Here is a 13,565-nt window from a genome sequence, read left to right on the forward strand (position 1 = left end):
TCCAGCACCTTTCACCTGTGTGACCTTGGGCACATCCCTTAACTTCTCTGAGCCTCCACTTCCTCATCTGCAAATGACGGAATGCTCATCCTTGCCTCAAAGGAAGGTCATGGAGGTGCAGTGATGTCATGACCCCAAGGCACTAGGCACAGTGCTAGGCACAGAGGGGCCCTCAGAAAACCCCCTCTGAGAGGTGAGGGAAGGGGCCACTGGACCCGGCATAAGTCTCTCGGCACTGGGACCGGGCTCGGGCTCGGCCACCAAGGGCCCTGGTGCTCTCTGAGTACAGCAGGAACCAGTTTCTTTGTCACTTTCTTTATATCCCCTCTAAGTTTAAAAAATGATTTACCATACAAGTGAGGTATGTTAACTTTTGAAAGTGAGAAAAACCAGGTAGCTAAAAGCAAAAAGAATCATCAATAAACCCACCACCTGGAGCTAAATCTGATTAGTTTATTGAATATCCTGTCAGACTGTTCTGTAACCCTGTGTGTACACATAACTACGGATATTTAAAGATTTTATTTTTCCTTTTTCTCCCAAAGCGCCCCAGTACAAAATTGTGTGTTTTTAGTTGTGAGTCCTTCTAGTTGTGGCATGTGGGACGCCGCCTCGGCGTGGCCTGGTGAGCAGTGCCATGTCCGCACCCAGGATTCGAACTGGCAAAACCCTGGGCTGCCGAAACTTAACCCTGAGCGTGCGAACTTAACCACTGGGCCACGGGGCTGGCCCCTGGATATTTAAATATTTCTTTTAATGTAAAATTTACATGCTTTTCACGGGATCACACTACACATAGGCTACTTGGAAATCTCAAAATGCTAAAAACTACCCCGTTGAAATACAGCTTTTTCACCTCCTGACGTACCACCATCTCTCCAGGCCAGCATATCGGGGCGCTCCATCGCTATTCTCCCCGGCTTCAGGAGACCGAGATTTATTCCACTGGCTCCTCCCTGACTGCTTCACACGGAAGTCTTCTCCAGTTTTTCTAGGGTTAAAAATAATGCCGCAGTGCATCCTCATATACAAATATCTGTGGGAGTTTCTGGTTATTTCCTTAGGCTGGATTCTTAGAAGTGGGCCTCTTCCATGTTTCAAAAGTTTTGGTCTCCCAAATGAACTGCATTCAGAAATAAGAGGTTCTGACACAGCCAAGCCCTACAGAACTGCCAGTGAGAGCTTGGGATCAGCAGGAGAAAACCCACTGTGCCCACTTTGAACTGACATAAATCTTAGCCCAGAGTAAAGACACTTGACATGTTTGTGAGTCTCCGCTGCCTCATTGTGGGTGAACACCTCATTTCCAGGTGTCTGAAATACCGACAATGATGACAGCTAACACTTAAACTGCAATGACTATGTGTCAGGCTCTCCTCTAAGTGACACATATATATATCATTTATTATGTACACATTACATACACACATATATATTTATATACATTTAGTCCTCATGAAAACTCTATCAGGTGGGTGCCACTATTATCCCCAGTTTGCAGGGGAGGAAACTGAGGCACAGGAGGGTCGTCTTGCCAAGAGCCTCATACCTATAAGTGGCAGGGCTGGGATTTGAACCCAGACAATATGGGTCTGTGGTGCTTGGGCCTCACCACTATGCTAGACTTTGTGGGCTTTCTAGTGGGTCAGTGAAGTCCATCCAAACCCTGAGAGAGTACATGTGCTCAGAGAGGGTTAGCCAACTACCTCAGGTCACACAGCAGATTACCCACCATCCCGCGTGCCTCCTAGGGTGTATTTAAACACCTTCAGTGCCCATGGGGAAAGGGTCCTAAACCTTTCTGAGGGAGCCACAGTGACCCAGAGTTTACTGATACTCATCCCAGGGAGCAGCACTTTGCTCTCCACCCCAGCCAGCACTGAATGTTTTGAACACCTGCAGGGAGTGATGCCAGCTGCATCTGGGCCCCAGGTGGGCATGGCCTTTGCCCATCGGCAGCCAGGACCAGTGTGTGGGCCTCCTCGCCATCCTGGGCATCCAGCCTCGGCTCCAGGTCCCTTTGGCCGCTGATGGTGCCCTCAAATATTTGAGACTGTGGTGCATGGGGTAGAAAAGCACAGTTTGCTCATCTGCCTGACCACTTTCCAGCTATAAGAGATTGTGCTTCTAATATGTTATATTTTAGAATCCTAACATAAGTGAGAATTCTAACATGAGTGAGTACAAGATTCTCAGCTTCCATAATTTGATTTTTCTGAATTTTTTGATTCTAGAAACCTTTGCTCTTCATTATTAAAAGCTGGGGCCGAGGAAAGCCATTGCTCCTTCCTCTGGACCGTGAGGATGTGGGGCTGCCTGGAGGACATCAAAGCACCGGGGGGGGGGAGCTGGTTTAGGTCCCTGGGACGGAAGGGGCCAAGACCTGTGTGCTTTGTCATCTTTTCCTGGAACTTCTGGTTTTATTTTGTGTTGTGTGTTGCTCCCAGGATGCCCTAGTCGTCCCCCTCCCCCGGGGACCCCTCCTTATCTCCTCCTCCAGGCGGGATCTCGCTCACGTGAGGGGCCCTATGGTCAAGCTCAGCTGACCGCTTCGATAGCAGAGCACGTGTCCCGAGGTTAGGAAAACAGCTGGCGCTGACGTTGGGTGTTATAGCTTTTTAAAAATAAGAAACACAAACAGCCCCACGTGCCTGGGCTCCCACAGCAGGGCCCGCACGGAGGGGCAGAAGCACAGCCTCGGAGTAGGGGTGGCATGCTCGGGGCCTCTCCTGGCAGACCCCTCCTCTGGGGCCTTCCTGGCTGTGGCTGCCCATCCACACGCTTGCCCATGGCTGGAAAACACCCAAACCCGGAGTTCCGGGGAGGATGGATGGGCAAGTCCCGTGAGGGAACCGTCCCAGGGCAGGGCCAAGGGAGAGACCCAGCAAGGAAGGTCATGGGCAGAGCCAGGACGGGACCCGCTCTGCTCGTCACAGCCCAGGTGTGAGTGCCAAGCTCTGGAACCAGGGTCGGGGTTTGACTTCATCCTGGGCCTCATGTGGGATGAGGGGTTGAGTCGCAGGGACTGGCTCAGGGATCCAGAGTGGGGCCAGAAGGGAGTAGGTATCGTGTGTTGTGAACCCACGCATAGGCCTGCAAAGGGTCTCCAGCCCTGAGGTGCTGTGGGTGGGGCTCTAAGGACCGGGGAGAGCAGGAGCAGGTTGGGTGGTGTTTGGGAGCAGGGCCAGGGCCAGCCTCTCTCACACAGGTGCGGGGCTGAGAATGGACTCGCTTGGCCTCGAACACTTTCCCTCCAACTTAGTCTATAGGTTTTCAAACCTACAGACGAGTTGCAAGAATAGTACAATAAATTCCCATACATCCCCTGCCCAGGTTCAAGATTGTTGCCATTTTGCGCTTTTTATTTCTCTCTTGCGCTCTCTCTTGACACCTGTGTCTACACATACACAGATCGTCGATCCATACAGCTGCATCATGTCTAAACACATGTATTTTGCAGACTGATCTGAGTTGCCGACATCACGACACTCTCAATCCTTCAGCACATGTCTCTCAAGCAAAAGGACACCCAGCCTCCACAACCACAATCCAGTGAGCACATTCAAGGCTGGAACACAGGGGCAGACCCTGTGGCCGGGTGGTTAAGTTCGCGAGCTCTGCTTTGGCGGCCCAGGGTTTCACTGGTTCGGATCCTGGGTGTGGACATGGCACTGCTCATCAGGTCACACTGAGGCGGCATCCCACATGCCACAACCAGAAGGACCCACAACTAAAATATACAACTATGTACTGGGGAGATTGGAGAGGAAAAGGAAAAATAAAAAAAGAAAAATCTTTTAAAAAAAAGACTGGAACACAGGCCCAATATCATGTAATATACAATTCACATTCAAATTTCCTCAATTGTTTCTATAACGTCTTTTAGAATCTTTTTTAAATCCAGGGTCCAGTCGAGGGGCAGGTATCGCACCTAGCAGACAGGGCTCTTCCGTCTCCTTCAGTCTGGAACGTCTCCTGCCTTCCGTAGTCTTCAGTGACTTCAACGATTTTGGAGGGCCCAGGCCTGTCATCTTGCAGAACGTCCCTCATTGTGGGTTTGTCCAGTTCTTTTTTCACGACTGGGTCCAGGTTGAGTCTGAACAATTCACGGCTCTGGATTCCTAGTGGCAAATTGTTATCTAACCACGCTGATCGAACGCACGGCGTCCCTGGTGAGCCGGGTCAGGGAGCGCCCCTCCCCCTCCGCTCTCGCCAGCACTGTTATCATTTCTAAGAATCTTGGTTAATGTGAAAGGGGACAAATGTGACATCACTGTTGCTTAAAGCTGCACGTTTTGCTGATTCATGAGATCAAATCAGCTCCTGGTATTTACTCGTCTATAAACGATCTGTTCACGTACTTTGTCCCATTGGGGCGTTACCATTTTTCTCTTGAGAACATGTAGCACTATTCTACACCATAAGGATGCTTAGCATTCGTCATATTTACTCTGAAGGGTTTTTTCTATATATATTTTTGCCTTTTCATCGTATGTAGGTTTTGACATTATGAAGGTTCTTTCTTTATTACAAAAGTAATACCTGCTTATTGTTTATCAAACTAAAACAATATAGATGTGTATAAAGTAAAAACTAAAAGCGCCCCATGACCCAATTCCACTTCTCAGAGAAAACTGTTGCCACTAAGGTGGCAGGCATGCAGGCACACACCCACGGCCCATTGGCCCAGCCTGGAGAATGACCCAGGTCACAGTGCCATGTGGCTGATTTTTCACCAATCTCTCGTGCACCCTCACGCATTTATTGGTAAGAAGCCCAGCGTCTCCCTCTTGAGGTGTCTTCCAGAATAGTCTGAGAGTCCTAAGGGATCCACTCCATCCAAAGGAGGCCAGTCTCACCACCACAAGGCCCTGCCCTGCCTGCCCGTGGACCCCGAGGGGATAGCCCTCTCGTTCATACCACGAGCTCAGTCCTTGCTCCCTGAAGCGGAAATGATGCCAGAGGGGTGGGCCCAGCAGCAAGCCCCACGTGGTGTCTGCCCCCATCCCAATGCCTGGCCTCTGGCTCTGAGCTTGGGTCACCTGTCCACTTCCCTTTTTCCATTGAGTGAGTACCCTCTTTTGAGGCACAGGCATCCTCTTTGCCAGCCGACCTTGGTCAGGACTGCCCCAGTGGGTCAGGTGGCCGCCAATCCCACTGACCTGCATGAGGAAGGGCTTGGCGCCCGGAGCTCATTCCTCCTGGGGCTCCTGAGGCCAGCCACAGATTTACCCACCTGGTCCCCTGCGTATGGGAGGGACAGCTTTGAGAGCTGGTTAAGAGATACAGTCCGGGGGCTGGCCCCGTGGCCGAGTGGTTAAGTTCGCGCGCTCCGCTGCAGGCGGCCCAGTGTTTCGTTAGTTCGAATCCTGGGCGCGGACATGGCACTGCTCATCAGACCATGCTGAGGCAGCGTCCCACATGCCACAACTAGAAGAACCCACAACGAAGAATACACAACTATGTACCGGGGGGCTTTGGGGAGAAAAAGGAAAAAATAAAATCTTTAAAAAAAAAAAAAAAAAAAAGAGATACAGTCCGATCCCTTTTGGCAAGTTCCTTGCCCATCTGTCCAAGGAAGTGACAATGACAGCGAAAGATCCAGGGCGTCAGTACCCATCAAGAGAGCACCTGGCCCAGTGCGGGCCTACAGTAACTGCTCAGTAAACGTGAACTATTATTGCGCACCTGTACGGAGCCCTCTAATTTCCCTATTCTATTAAAATGAGGGTCCCACACACACATTGTTCTTAGCTTGCTTTTCTCAGTGAACGTACCGTAGACATTGTCCCTGTCTACACGTGTGGCTCCTCTCCCGTGTGAGCGGCACGGAGCCTTCCCAAGATGCTGTCCACGCGGGAGGTTAGACTATCTCTGTGGGGTCAAAACCCTCGGTCTTTGCCTTGGTGATGTGTTCTGTTGCTTCAAATCCTGGGAAATTGGCTAAAGCTTAGTTCAGTGAACTCAGTTAAAGTTTAACTGTGAAGCTGTCACCTGCATGCTCAGGCCTCTGTCCTGCACTGTGAGTTTGTCTCTCTGTCCATCCTTTGACTCTCGATCCACGTGAGATTGCGATTGTTTTCCTAATTTGGGGGAAGCAGGTGAGAGGTCAGCTTCCACAGGGTGAAGCTGGATGAGGAGGGGCCTGGAGAGCTGCCAGTTAGGGCAGAAAAGGGGAAGGCCCACCGAGGAAGGGTCGTGGTGTCACCGGGCCATCACCAGCTTTGGACCCACCCCCATCCTTGCTTCTGCTCCAGGAACCAGGGACTCCTCCCTCAGGCCCCACAATGAAGCCTTTAGCAAATCCTGTGGGCTGGTCCTCCAGAATATTTCTCACATCTGCCCCTTCTTTCCACCTCCACTGCCACCTGTTAATTCAGTACCTGCAGAGCGGGGAGGGCCCCCAGTGGTCTCACCACCTTCATTGTGCCTTTCCCTAATCATCACCAAGACGGCAGCTTGTGAAGAGCAGCCGGCACGACCTGGTAAAGCCGAAGCTGTGCATATCGCAACTCCTTCCTGTTTGCGCCAGCGCACTTGCAGTAGAAAAGTCACAGCAACATTGCCTGGAAAGCAAGAAACTGGAAACAACCCAAAGACCCATCAACAGGAGTGTATGAGTTTCCAATGGCTGCTGTAACAAATTACCCCAAGCTTGGTGGCTTAAAACAACACGGGTTTATGCTCTTGTAGTTCTGGAGGTCAGAAGTCCAAAATGGGTCCCAGTGGGCTAAAATCAAGGTGTTTTTTGTCTTCTCCAGTTTTCAGAGGCAGCCTGCATTCCGTGACTCATGAGCCCTGTCCATCTTAAAAGGCAGCATAGGCCGGTTGAGTCTTTTCCATAATGCCGTCTCTCTGGATCTGACTTCTTGCTTCCCTCTTCTCCCATTTAAGGACCCTTGTGGTTACATCAAGCCCACCTGGATAACCCAGGATCGTCTCCCCAGCTCAAGATCAACACCCTTAATTCCATCTGCAACCTTAATTCCTTCTTACCATGTAACAGAACATATACCAGGGCCCAGGGATTAGGGCACGGGTGTCTTTGGGACCATGCTGCTGCCAAGAGAATGGAGATGAGCTGTGGCCTCTTCCTATATGGAACGTGCCACATTCTGGGACCAAGTCACTGTGAAGCTGACCTTGCTGAAGGCTTAGGGCCCCTCCGTTGCCCAAGTCCCTTGCAAGGCCCTGAGAGGGGTCCTAGCAACGTGGGTAAAAGAGTTAACTAGTAAAAATATTATATTTCTGGATTTTGTGATGCTTGTGATATTTATAAGCTTTAAAAATATATATATAATTTGTTGTGAGTTCTTTTCTCATTCTAAATATAAATCACTTCTTCCCTAGTATTCTAATTTTGTAATTTTTTTAAAAAGGACTCCAAAAATTGTATAAACTTCAGGTCCTCCAAAAGCACTATTTGCTCTGATGATAGCAGTGAAAAGCAATGAGCCACAGCTACTTGCACCAACGTGGATGACGTTCAAAAATACATGGAGTGAAAGAAGCAAGTCCCAGAAAAAAACACCCACAGTATGATTCCATTTGTATATGGTCCTAAAATAGGCAAAACTAAGCTGTATGGTGTATGGGGATAAGTACATATATGGGAAAACCATAAAGAAAAGCCAGACAATTGCTTACAATTTCAGGTCAGAGGTCACAGAGATGTGATCGGGGCACAAAGGGGGCTCCCGTGGCAACTGGTGATATTTCTTACGTTAACCTGAGCGATGGAAACACAGGTGTTTGTTTCCATATTAGTTATAGATTGTACATGCGTTGCATACTCTCTCGCATGAATGATGTGTGCTATAACTTAATTTTTTTATTTTAAAATATCTGGCTTCATTATTTTAAGAGACCTGAAATTTTAATCTTAAAATTCTGCAGTGGCTTCTCACTGCACTCAGAACAAAATCGACATCCCCTGCTGTGGCTTCCAGCCCCACGTGCTCTGGCTGGCTCGCCTCTCTGATGGTATCTCACGTCACACCCCCCCTCGCTGGCCCCATCCTAGCCACACAACCTTCCCGATCTACCTAAGCCCCCCGTCACCCCGTCATGGCCCCTAGTTCTTTTCCTCCTCGGCACTCGATACCACCACAATTTGCAATGATATCAATTCTGTCTCCCCCACTGGACTCTGGGCCCCATGAGGCCAAGCGCCGAGTCTGTCCTGTTCATCCCCAGCACCCAGCAAGTGAAGAGACTCAACTGGAGCCCGCCGGGGTGCCCTCGACTTCTGAGAGGCTTTAGCTTGTTCGGTTTGAGTGAAGGCTCACAATCTGTGAGGTAGACCAGGCAAAAGGGAGAACGGGGCCCCGAGGGAAAGGGAGCAGGACCTGGAGATGGAGGGTGGGGAGGACGGAGAAGGGGCCAGCAGACGGTCCCCTCACTCAGGAGGATGGCTGCTACACCCCGGAGGGCTAGGTCCCCTCTTCTCCACCAGGTTCTGTGGTTACTCTTTGTCTGGGGACTTGCTAGAAATACGAGCTGCCCATCACCCCACCAGGGCTAGATGTTGCGTAGATTCTTTAAACTGAAAAGCAACTGACGTTTAGGAGCCGTAGGAATCTAACGGAGTCCAGCCAAAGGGTTTTTACAAATGTCCCCACCTTTCCCAGCAGCCACACTGCTTCGAGGGGACCGGATGGTGGCCAAGCTGCCTCCAGCTCTCTGTCCAAGGAGGGACTTCTCAGAACAAGGGAACAGCCTAGACGGGAGCTGGGCCTCACCTGGTGCTGTGTGGTGCGGAGGGATGTCGCTCGCAGCCCCCAGGCCCTGCCGGGTTACGCCCGTAGTCAGCTGTGTGGGGGAGGCAGAATAACGGCTCCCCAAAGATGTCCACGCCCTAATCCCTGTGAAGATGCTATGCCACATGCCAAGGGGGAATTCAACTGACCTCGAGATGGGAGAGCATGCTGAATTATCCAGGTGGGACCAGGGTAATCACGAGGGTCCTCAAATGAAGGAAGAGGGAGGCAGAAGAGTCAGAATCAGAGACGGCGTCATGAAAAAGACTCGACCAACCAGCGCTGCCTCTTAAGATGGAAAGGGCCCACGAGCCAAGGAATGCAGGCCACCACTGAAGCGGAAAGGCAAGAAAACGGATTCTCCCCAGAGCCTCCAGGAGGAACGCATACCGGCCGACGCCTTGATTTCAGCCCAGTGAGACCCATTTTGGACTTCTGACTCCCAGAACAGCAAGAGAATAAACAGGTGTTGTTTCAAGCCACCACATTTGGGGTAATTGGTGCAGCAGCAGTGGGAGACGACACGCTGGGTAACCTATTCTTTTCCTCCCTCTCCTCAGGGGAGAAGAGAGAGCCCTGAGGACGGCAGGCTTTACTCTCTGACCTCATCTGGGGCCCTGCAGGGCAAAATGTTCTCTACTCCTAAAAGAAGCTGGATACACCCATATTCATAGCAGCACTATTCCCAGGAGTCAAAAGGTGGAAGCAACCCAAGCGCCCATCAATGGATGAAGGGATAAACACAATGCGGTCTGTCCGTGGGATGGGATATCACTCAGCCTTAAAAGGGAAGGAAGTGCTGACACAGGCTACTACATGGATGAACCTTGAGGACATTATGCTAAGTCAAATAAGCCAATCACAAAAGGATAAATGCCGTGTCATTCCACTTAGATGAGGCACCTAGAGGAGCCAAAGTCACAGAGACAGAAAGTAGGATGGTGGGTGCTGGGGCTGGGGGAGGAGGACTGAGCTGTTGTTTTCTTTAAACATACATACAAAATAGAGGAAGATTGGCACAGATGTTAGCTCAGAGACAATCTTCCTCACCAAAAAAAAAAAAAAAGTAAAAACAAAAGCTTCAAAAGTAGCAACATCATCTTAAATGACCAAGGATCTCTCACCAGGAAGAAAAATCTGCAGACTTTTTTTTCTCCCCTTGTTGTAATATGTATAATCTGTTTGCCAGGAAGGGACATACAAATTCATTCATTTATTCAGTAAACTAAGTAAGGGGTCCCTTATTTAAGGACAGTGGTAATAATCTATTACTTGATGAATTTCCAAGACAAGGAAGGATGGTCACAAGTGATTTTTTTTCATATGTGTATATATGACCACCTATGTGATTGGCATTTATTTTATTTTATTTTTTATTTTTATCTTTTGACCCCCTTCACCCATTTCTCCCACCCTTCACCCCCTCACCTCTGGCAACCACCAATCTCTGTATCTATGAGCTTATTGCTCTTTTTTCTTTTTGAGATTCCACATATAAGAGAGATCATATGGTAGTATTTGTCTTTCTCTGTCTGACTTATTTCACTTAGCATAATGCCCTTGAGGTCATCCATGTTGTTGCAAATGGCAAGATCTCATTCTTTTTCATGGCTGAATAATATTTCATTGTATATATATTTCATTTTCTTTGGATATATACCCAGCAGAGGAATAGCTGGGTCATATGGTATTTCTATTCTTAACTTTTTGAGGAAGCTCCATACTGTTTTCCATAGTGGCTGCACCAGTTTACATTCCCACCAACAGTGCACAAGGGTTCCCTCTCCACATCCTCATCAACACTTGTTATTTCTTGTTTTATTGATAAAAGCCATTCTAACAGGTATGAGGTGATAGCTCATTGTGGGGTTTGTTTGTTTTTTTTTAGGAAGATTAGCCCTGAGCTAACATCTGCTGCCAAACCTCCTCTTTTTGCTGAGGAAGACTGGCCCTGAGCTAACATCCGTGCCCATCTTCCTCTACTTTATATGTGGGATGCCTACCACAGCATGGCCTTCTGAGTGGTGCCATCTCCACACTCGGTATCCGAACTGGCGAACCCCAGGCCGCCGAAGCAGAATGTGCGCACTTAACGGCTGTGCCACCGGGCCGGCCCGTCAGTGTAGTTTTGATTTGCATTTCCCTGATGATTGGTGATGTTGAGCACCTTTTCACGTACCTGTTGGCCATCTGTATATCTTCTTTGGAAAAATGTCTATTCAGATCTTCTGCCCTTCTTAAAATCAGCTTGTTTGGGGTTTTTTTGCTGTTGAGTTGAACAAGTTCTTTATGTATTTTGGATATTAGTTCTCATCAGATACACGATTTGCAATTATTTTCTCCCATTTGGTAGGTTGCCTTTTCATTTTGCTGATGGTTTCCTTTGCTGTGCAGAAGCTTTTTAGTTTCATGTAGTCCCACTTGTTTATTTTTGGTTTTGTTACTGTTGCTTTTGGTGTCACACAGGTGATATGAAAGGGCCTCTGTCCCCTGAAGCATACTGGCTGTGTGACTTTGGCAGGTTACTTCGCCTCTCTGCCCCAGCTTCCCCATCTGTAAATCGGGGATAATAACAGTGTCCACCCCCGGGATGGCTCGGCAGATTTAATGAGTCTTGAACTAGCCCTGTGCTTGGCACACGCCAACATGTGCTGACCATCCCGGGACTAGAATTCATTGAAGTTCACATTGCGTCAAGTAACGTTCTCTGAGCATCTTTAACGAGAAAATTGAGCTTGGCACAGGGACAAATGAGGCAGGATGCCCCACCCTCAGGGAACCCCGACCTCACAGATTTTCTTTACACCACAGTTTCTCCACCTTGGCACTGTGGACATTTGGGGCCAGATACTTCTTTGTTGGGGGGAGGCACTGTGCTGTGGTAGGATGTTAAAACAGCATCCCTAGGCCGGCCCTGTGGCCGAGTGGTTAACTTTGCGCCCTCCGCTTCGGTGGCCCAGGGTCTCGCTGGTTCAGATCCTGGGTGCGGACCTAGCACCACTCATCAGACCATGCTGAGGCGGCCTCCCACATAGCAGAGCCAGAGGCACTCACAACTAGAATGTGCAACTATGTACTGGGGGGCTTTGGGGAGAAGAAGAAAAAAAAAGAAGATTGGCAACAGATGTTACCTCAGGGCCAACTATTAAAAAAAAGAGCTGTTTAAAAAAAAAAGCAGCATCCTTGGCTTCTATCCATTAGATGCGGGTACCATCTCCCCAGCTGTGGCAATCAAAAATGTTTCCAGGCATTGCCAAATGTTCTTGGGGGCACACAATCACCTCCATTTGAGAACCACTGATCTACACTGAAAGGCAGGAAGCTCCCAGTAAAGAACTAAACCGGGGGAGATGGCAAGTCAGCAGGCTTCCTGGAGGAGGCAGGCCAAGGGCTGGGACTTGAGGTTGGGGAGGATTTCCAGAGGAGCGAGGTCCTCACAGGGCCCTGGCCCTGAGCCCACCTCCCCATGGTTTTCGGCTCCTCTTCCTCCATCTGATCCTAAAACGCTGGGATCCCGGGGCTGTGTCCACGGCCCCTCCCCCAGTCTCTCTCCACACTTCCCTGGGAGAGCTCATGGACAAGGCTGACTCTTCACTGCAAACCCTTCAATTCCCCGTCTCTGGCCCCGACCTTCCTCCCTAAGCCCCTGATTCCTTGTTCAGCTGCCTCCAGACACCTCCGCCTGGAGCCCTGCAGGCTCTGCAAACCCCAGATGGCCAGAGTCACCCTCTCCCCTACCTGCCACAGTCCACATGCTGACACCCATGTTGACACTGTCAGCTTTCTCTCCCTCATCCCTCTCTTCAAGGCTTGTCAGTTGACCTCTTGGATGACCCTGCAGTCCAGCCCCCGCCATCCCCACAGCTGGCTTCACTGCCTCCACATTGGTCTCTCCTATTTCAGTCTCGTCCTCTCCAGTCCACCCATCACACTGCAGCCAGCGGTCCTTCTAAAATGCCAATCTGATCGTGTCACACCCTGCTTCCGTTGCACATGTACCTTCCGTGCCCCTCTGCCCGGCTGCAGGCCTGGCTCCCTCTCCCACCACATCTCCTGCGGAAACCATGCAGTCCCTCCCTTCTGCCTGTGAGGTCCCCCACATCCCTCCTCAGTGCCTTTACTCCTGCTGTTCCCTCGGAGTGGAACACCATCGCCCCATTGCCTGTGGGAATTCTATCCATCCTTCAAAGCCCACTCCCCTCTCCTCTTCTGGGAAGTCTTCCTTCAGCCCCCGGCCGCTGGCCAACTTTCTTACTTCCTCTTGTCCCTAAAGGAAAGACGTTTAAGAGCTAGGGGCTGGGGCTGGCCCTGTGGCCAAGTGGTTGGGTTCGCGCGCTCCGCTGCAGGCGGCCCAGTGTTTCGTTGGTTCGAATCCTGGGCACGGACGTGGCACTGCTCATCAAGCCACGCTGAGGCAGCGTCCCACATGCCACAATCAGAAGGACCCACAACAAAGAATATACAACTATGTACCGGGGAGCTTTGAGGAGAAAAAGGAAAAAAAATTAAAAAAAAAAAAAGCTGGGGGCTGAAACTGTGCCCCATCCCGAGCCCTGCTTGTGAGTCCCAGAGAGTTGGAAGGGCTCTGGGGATCCTCTGGTCAAATGTCTTCCTCTTCCTCAAGGACAGACGATGGCCTTCGCTGTCCTGGCCAGTGGCACTGGAGGGACTGGCCTCTCCCTCCCTACCTGACGCGCCTCCTTCCTCACTGGCCTCGCGGACGCCCCCTCCCGGGTTTTCCTCCCGCCTCTCTGGCTGCTGCTTCTTGGTCTCCTTTGCTGGTGCCTCCTCTTCACTCCCTCCTTC

This window comes from Equus przewalskii, chromosome 29 (assembly GCF_037783145.1).
Source record: "Equus przewalskii isolate Varuska chromosome 29, EquPr2, whole genome shotgun sequence".
NCBI lineage: Eukaryota > Metazoa > Chordata > Mammalia > Perissodactyla > Equidae > Equus > Equus przewalskii.